We start from the raw sequence: 8,065 nt of genomic DNA, 5'->3' as shown, positions 1-8,065 counted from the left end.
TGATTGATATAATAATTACAAGATACTGGGTATATTTAAAGCATGTTTTTACCTTTTAATAAAGTCACAGCTGTTACAAAATATTGAATCTTTAACATGGTTTATAATCATTAATCACTGCTTTATTTAATAATATGGTTTAAGGTTTTTACAGTCAGTGATTATACTTTTCTTCCTGTTAAATTTACTTTATTATTACAAAGGCAATTTAAGAGGAGTTACATTTACCTGTATCAGGTAATAAACACATTTCATTCTTTACAGTGTCATCTGTTTCCTGAGTCCCTCCCATTCACTCTCTCCTTTCTCCCACAAGCTCTGTAGTTTACTTTCATCAATATCCAGTGTGCTCCATTGCTGCACATTTTCACCCTTTTTTCAACAGATTCTGTGCTATCCAACACCCTCCCACAGACATGTACATGAATACATTATATATATGATTAAGAATACAGAGATATCAGAAAAAGAAATTAAAAAATCTTTAGTTTCCTTATCTTTGGAGTTAATTTTTGTATGCATATTATTTTGTATACATCTGAAGAGACACTTAGGTATTGCACCTTTGTGGTTCTCGCCTAAGACTATCTTCTTTTTGTCTCACTGTATATACCTATGATCATGTGTAATTTGCCATATCCCAGTGCATTTAGATCTAGCTTTCACATATCAGAGAGATCGTGCTCCATTTATCTAAGTGTGGCCTACCTCACTTAACACCATTTGTTCTAATTCCATCCATTTCCTTGTATATGTCATTATTTTATTATTTCTAATGGCTGTGTAAAATTCCATTGTGTATAAGTAGAACATTTTTCAATCCACTCATCTATTGTGGGGCATCTAGGCTGTTTGCATATCTTGGCTTTTGTGACTAGTGTGGCAATGAACATGGCAGTGCAGGTGTCTTTTTCATAGCCTGGCTCGTGATGTTCAATGTAGATTCTTAGGAGTGGTATGGCTGGATCATAGGAATGGTTTAGGTTTAGTGTTTTTTGTTGGTTTTAATTTGATTTTATTGTCAGGGTGATGTACAGTAGAGTTACAGTTACATATGTAAGGTAGTGAGTATGTTTCTTGGCAAATATTGTTATCCCTCCCACATTTTTCTCCCACTTTCTTTCCCCCACTACCTCCACCACCCTGACAAGTTTTTAAGTTCATTTCCAACATATGCTCTTCTGATTATCACTATTACACTTGTTTGTTTGTTTTGATTTTATTTGTTTGTTTGTTTTTGAGGAAGCTCCAGGCTGGTTTCCAGAATGGTCGTACTAGTTCAGATTCCTAGCAGCAGTGCAGTAGGATTTCTTTTCCCCCACATTCCTGCCAGCATTTTCTGTTACTTAAATTCAAAATGTTGGCCAATCTAAGTGGAGTGAGATGGAATCACAGGGTTGTTTTTATTTTCATTTCCTTTATGACCAGGAATGAGGAGCATATATTCAGGTGTTTCTTTTCCATTCTTACCTCTTCTGATAAGAGGATAGCATCCTTGCCCACTTAGTAATTGGTGTATTAAGTTTGTGAGGGGTTGGTTTCTTGAGCTCCTTGTATATACTGGTTATTAAGCCTTCGTTTACTGTGTTGTTGGTAATTTCCTCAATTTTCCCAATTGATTGGCTTTCTAGTTTAGTAGATACATCTTTAGATGTGCAGAACCATTTTATTTTTTGTGTAGTCCCACTAGTCAAATCCCTCTCTTTCATGTATATTGCACCCCTGGGATTCTATTCAGGAAGATACTGCCTGTACCTATAAGCTCTAATGTATCTCCTAATCCCTCTTGCAGTAGTTTTAGAGTTTCTGGTATGATGTTGAGGACTTTGATCCACTTTGAATTGAAATTAGTGCGTGGAGACAAGAAGGGACCCACTTCTAATTTTCTGCATATGGTTGCTCCGTTTTCCCAGTAGACGAAGAGGCTATGTTTTTTCCACAGTACTGTATGTCTTTGGCTCCTTTGTTAAATATCAAATCGTTGTATGTATGTGGTTTTATTTCTGGGAATTCTGATTTGTTCCATTGATCTTCGTGCCAATACCAGGCTTTTTTTGTAATTATGGCTCTGTAGTAGAATTTGAAATGTAATATTATGATACTGCCCTCATTGCTTTTTTTTTTTGCTTAGAATCACTATGGTTAGTCTAGGTCTGTTGTTACTCCATATGAACTTTGGATTGTTTTCTCCATCTCAGTAAAGAATATTAGGGATTTTGATGGAGATTTTTGCATTGAATTTGTATATAATTTTTGGCAGTAGGGCCATTTTCACAATATTGATTCTACCTATAGAAGGACATAAAAAGTTTTCCAATTCCTGGTATCCTCTTTGGTTTCTTTCTTAAACTGTTGTAGTTTTTTATATAAAGATCTTTTGCATCTTTGATTAGGTTAATTCCTAAATACTGTAATTTTTTGAGGATATTATATATGGGTTTTTTTCATGAGGTCCATTTTTGCTTGTAGGTTGCTGGCATACAGAAAGGCTACTGATTCTTGTGTGTTAATCTTATATTCCATTACTTGGCGAAAGCGGGAGATCAGCTCTAGGAGTTTGAGGGTGGAGTTTTTGGAGTCATTTACATATTAGTTCATGTAATCTGCAAATAGGGAACCTTTAATTTCATCTTTCCCTCTACCACTTGAGCCACTGCACCACTTCTGGCTTTTTTTTATGTATGTGGTACCAAGGAGTTTTCGTACATGCTAGGCACTCTACCACTATGCCAAACTCCCATGACCCCTTTTGCTAATATTTTATTGAAGAGCTTCACATCTGTATTCTGAAATTGGTCTTTGGTTCTTTTGTTGTTGTTGTTGGACCCTTACCTGATTTGGGGATTAGTATAATATGGACTTCGTAGAAAGAGTTTGGAATTTCTTTTTTTGTTTCTATTTCACAGAAAAGCTTGATGAGTGTAGGAATTATTTCAGCTTTAAAAATACTGTGGAATTCAATGGTAAATCTATCTCCTGAGCTTTTCCTTGTTGGAAGACTTCTGATTACTTGCTCTATCCTATTGCATGGTATTGGCTTGTTTATATAGTTTACATCTCCTTGGTTTGGTTTAGGTAGTTTTTATGTTTCTAAAAATTCACCCATTTCTTCTTAGTCTTTCTTCTTTTGTGAGTGTAGGTTTTGAAAGTAGTCTGTAGTAATCATTTGAATTTCTTGGATATTTGTTGTAAAGTTTTCTGTGGTTTTGATTTATCATATTAATTTGATTTTCCTCTCTTCCTTTTTATTAATCTCACAATTGGTTTATAAATCATATTGATCTTGTCAAAAAACTATGTTTTGTTTTATTTTTTATTTTTTTCATATATTTTTATTGTAATTAATAGAAGGGTTACATTATATTTGCCAGATAGAAGGTGCATTAATTCACATACATTGATACCCTTTCGCATGTCTTGGTCCCCATTTCCCTCCCCCCACCCCCACCCCTCATCTTGTTTTCCCCCCTGCCCTATCCAATTTCAAATAACCAAATACAAATATATCGAAACAAAGTAAGATATTGTTACAGTATCTCACTTTGTTTTGTTTATTTTATGTATACATTTTGTCAGTTTCTGTTTCATTGATTTCTGCCTTAATCTTTTCTATATCTTTGTCTAGTAATTTTAGATTTGATTTTTTTCTTGGTTTTGTAGTAGTTTTGTTTCATTAGGTGATTTACTAGAGATGATTCTATTTTCCTTATTGTGCATTTAGAGCCATACTTTCCCCTCAACACTGCTTTGCTGTATCCCAGAGCTTTGTTGTGGTGTACTTTCATTTAGATTGAATTTTAAGAACTTTCTAATTTCTTCCTTAATTTCTTGTGAATCAGTGTACTATTCAGCCTCTATGCATTTGAGTGATTTTTGCAGTATGTTTTGATGTTGAGAACTACTTTGGTTCCACTGTGGCTAGATAAGTGCAAAGAATTATGTCAGTCCTCTAGGATTTGCTTAGGTTCTTCCTGGGTACTATAATATTATCTATTTTGGAGAATGTTCCATGGACTGCTGAGAAGAGGATAAATTGGGTCTTTGTTGGGTAGAATACTCTGTAGATGTTTGTTAAGTCCATAAGTGTTATGGCGTCATTTAGTACAGAGACTTCTTTGCTTATATTTTGTTTGGTTGAGCTGTCATTAGTGAAAGTGAGGTATTAAAATCATCCACTATTTTTGTGTTCTGTAAGGCCAAAATTATTTCTTTAATGTATTTAGATGATCTTTTCTTTGGTAAATAGATGTTCACCACTGTTATTTACTCTTCATGGATAATTACCTTTAATACTATGCAAATGCCTTCCTTGTCTCTTGTGATGATTTTAACAAAGTATATTTTATCTGACATTGATATAGGTACTCTTGACTTCTTGCAGGGTGCATTTGTGTAAAAGAAGTTTTTCCATCTCTTCACTTGAAATTTTGTTTTTTAACTTTGAGTGAGATGGGTCTCTTGGAGACAACAAATGGATAGATGTTGTTTTTTGATCCAATCTGTTATTGTATTCACTGGGGAATCCAGAATACAGTGTTTAGAGTTGTTATAGAAAGATGTAGCATGTTACCTGCCATTTTCTTGATTTCTTGTATTTTGCTTCTTTCCTCTTCCTGTGCTTACAGATCTGTTTCCTTGATTATGATTGTTTTCCTCAGATGGTATGCATCCGTTTCATATTCTTCATAATGCTAGTTTAGTGACCATGAATTCCTTTCATTTTTGTCAAAGATTTTTTTTTATTTTGCTGTAAAATGTAAATGATAGCTTTGCTGAGTATTTCAGTTTGGGTTAATAGGTGTTAATATTCAGAACTTGGATTATACCATTCCAGGATCTCTTTGCATTGAGAGATTTTTAGAGAAATCTGCAGTGATTCTGATTTTCTTTTCATTGTAAAATAGTTCTTTATTTGATTTTTCAGCATGTAAAATCAATTCCTTGGTTTTCAACGCTAGTGTTTTACTATAATGTGTGTAGAAATGTTTCTTCTTGAAAGCCTACTACGTATTCTGTAGGCTTCTCTCAGGTGGATGAGATTTTTCACTCTTAAGATTGGGGTAGTTATCTGTTGCCATTTTACTGTATAGCTCCTCAAATTTTTTTACTATTAAATTCTTCCCACACATCAATCCCAACTTTGCATATATATATACGATCTTTTGACTGAGTCAACCAATTCTTGGATTTTCCTTTGCTAAATTCTGAGGGTATTTTTTTGTCAGTCCTAGGTCTTGAACTCAGGGCATGGGCACTTTCCTTGGTCACATTTTTCTCAAGGCTCCTGCTCTGCAACTTGAGCCATAGCACCACTTTCACCTTTTTCTATGTATGTGGTACCTGGGAACTGAACTCATGGCTTCGTGCATGCTGGGTGATCACTCAACCACTAGGATGTGCTTCTGGCCCCTGAGTGTGGAAAAGGTATGGGAAAACCCATACATTTTACTTTTTATTTTAGCTCCTTTGTTTTAGCCTTAAATCCCGATATTCTACTTTTCATTTCACTTACTCTGTTACCTAGGAATTCCGCCGTGGACTCTAGTGTATAAATTGAACCTTGTATGCTTCCAGTATCAGATCTCCTCATTTTAATTTCATCTTTTAATGAAATGTAAAGCATTTCTATTTTTGTCTCCATATCATTTTGGGAGTCCTGGATCTTCTTTCTCATTTCTTATTTGTATTTTTAATTGTATTTTCATCATCTCTCTTATTTACTTGCCAATTCTGTCATCATTTCTTCAACTGTTCTTTTGTCCTCCATCTCTTCTTCACTTTTCACTGGGATCCTCGCCTGGATTATTGGATTTTGGATTCGTTTGTGGCCTTGATTCTTCATGAGTCTTATAATCTTTCATTTTGGTTTATGCATTTGGGTTCACAGATTGTCAGGGCAATGGACTGAGCTTGGCCTGCTCATATCCAAAATGTGGCAGCCTGCCCTTAGCCCAGGCTAGCCAACACTCTGTGAATTAGCCCATGCTCTGCCCCCAGGCCAGCAAGAATTTTTTAACAGCAGGTTTGGCCACAGGATAGCTGGAAGGAGCTCAGTTTGATTTACAGTGGGCTCCTGGAAGGCTATATCCAGGACTCAAGGATGAGCATGAGGCTTCAGTATGGGTGGGATCCCATATGTGTGTGGGAATTTGTCAATGCTTGGGCGCCTAGTTGGTTGTCTCTCTGTAGGTGGCCAACACTTGGCCTGCTGGCTTTCACTTACATGCTTGGCTCAGCCCCAGGACAGTGAGCTCTCTGCCAGTTGGAGGGTGTTTAGTCTGTTCTGTGATAGGGCCTCTGAGATCAGTACACAGGTGTTTGTGCTATTTTCAACATGTAAGGTTTCCCAGACAACAGCCAGGGCTTTGGAGGATGCACAATTCTAGAGGCCATCAAGTATGATTCTCAATAGTTTCCCACTGTAAGGCAACATATGAGGTGGGGGGCAATGAAGAAGGGTAATGGCCTCTTTGTCCTCTTCAAGTATGATGTGCCTTCTAAGGTGGCAGGGAGGTGTCCAGACAAAGCTCTGTGAGTTACCACCAGCACTAGTCTCTTGAGGAGAGTTGGGGTTGCAGTCCCATATTGATGGCTGTGTCCTTGTCTGAGCTTGCCAATATGACCAAGTAGAAGTTTCCTTCTGTGAATTCTACAGCCTCACTAGTGGGGTCCCAGTGTCATAGGGAGGTGCACTGGCTGCACTTGTGTCTTACCTGTGCTGAAGTACTAACAGCTTAACTGCACTGCCAGTGGGGGATGGGGGATTGGAGGAGGCCTCTGTTTTTTTTTGTCCTTTTGTGTACAAGTTATGAGTATTTTTTTCCATTCCTGCAATTTTGTATTTGTTTACATATTTGTTGCTGTTGATATCTTGGGCAAAAGTGAATGTTAAGACCCTAACTCTGTTTATTGGAGACAGATAGAGTGATTCCCTGTTGCTTTGCCATCATTTTCTTCTGTCTTCCCTGATTATGCCTCCCTTGCTAATTTTTATATCCATTAAATTTTCTATTATCATGTTTACATACTATAATTTTAATTTTTTATATTGAATTGTATTGAAAAATATTCTTTGGGAAAGTCACAGAAAAGAATTATGGACTGATTGGTTTATTTTTATACATCAGAGAAGTGATGTTTAACATGAAAACTATTCTAAAACTTGAACTGAAGTCTTTCCAGTATCATATCAGTGTAAAGCTATATGTAAGTTTTACACAAAACAAAATAGATGAAAAAGGATCAAGACTGGGGGCGGGAGTTTTGCCTAGTGGTAGAGTGCTTGCCTAGCATGCACAAAGACCCAGGTTCAATTCCTCGATACCACATACATAGAAAAAAAGCTGGAAGTGGTGCTGAGGGTCAAGTGTTAGAGCTCTGGTCTTGAGAAAGTCCAAGGACAGTGCTCAGGCCCTGAGCTTAAGCTCAGGACTGGCAAATAAATAAATAAATAAATAAATAAATAAATAATCAAGACAATTTTTCTTTATAAAATAGTAAATGTAACCATTTAGTATTATACAACTTTCATTGGTGACCAATATTATCCCTCAGTTTTTAATATTTTAAGGATAATTAAATTTCCTAGACAACTGTGTGTGTAGTTAGTTAAATGAGGCTTATTGAAAATTCTTTTCATAATAAAAAGTAAATTAAAGGGTAAATATGGACACAACGTATATGCATGTACAGAAATGACATTAATTTGCATAACTAGCATTTACCAAAGTAAAAAATAATTCCCACAAAGTACTTAGATAAGTTAAAGTAATTTACTCAAATATAAGTGTTTATATCAGTTTTCCTTTTTCAGGTATAAATGTGGTGAGGGTAGTTTGCTAATATTTACTACATTTATATATGTGTTTGTATTAAAAACAGAATTCCAAATGTCCTTTAAAATTTAAGATATAATGAACATACTAACTGCAAACTATCTCTACTATTAGTATGTACTTTTCACATGCATTTATGATCTACTTATAAAGCTCAGAGATAGGAAGGACCAGGAACTAACACTTAGGAAAGAGATAGATAAATGATCAAGATGGGCCACATATCTTAA

The sequence above is a fragment of the Megascapheus bottae genome, chromosome X, assembly GCF_031878675.1.
Source record: "Megascapheus bottae isolate mThoBot1 chromosome X, mThoBot2.hap1, whole genome shotgun sequence".
Lineage (NCBI taxonomy): Eukaryota > Metazoa > Chordata > Mammalia > Rodentia > Geomyidae > Megascapheus > Megascapheus bottae.
Note: the sequence above shows the minus strand (reverse complement) of the source record.